Here is a 268-nt window from a genome sequence, read left to right as displayed (position 1 = left end):
CAGCAAACTTGAGTTTGTTTCCACTTTTAGCTACGCTCAGCCATTTCTCAGAAGCTCTGCGTTTTTCTTTCAGACTGAATCCTCTCTCTCCATCTGGCACAAGAGGAAGTGAGAGACAGTTGGCACTTGCTTGTCCATACTGTATTTGTGGTGCTAAAATGGCATGTTCTATCTCATCCGTCCTCCTTCCTCTACCTCCCTCACCCTCTCCTGAGAGAAGTAACCCAGATTTCAAAATGAATCGCCGCCTATTCCCCTCAATCTTTCT

The sequence above is a fragment of the Pundamilia nyererei genome, unplaced genomic scaffold (assembly GCF_000239375.1).
Source record: "Pundamilia nyererei isolate P.nyererei 1_Seehausen unplaced genomic scaffold, PunNye1.0 scaffold00045, whole genome shotgun sequence".
NCBI classification, from domain to species: Eukaryota; Metazoa; Chordata; class Actinopteri; order Cichliformes; family Cichlidae; genus Pundamilia; species Pundamilia nyererei.
Note: the sequence above shows the minus strand (reverse complement) of the source record.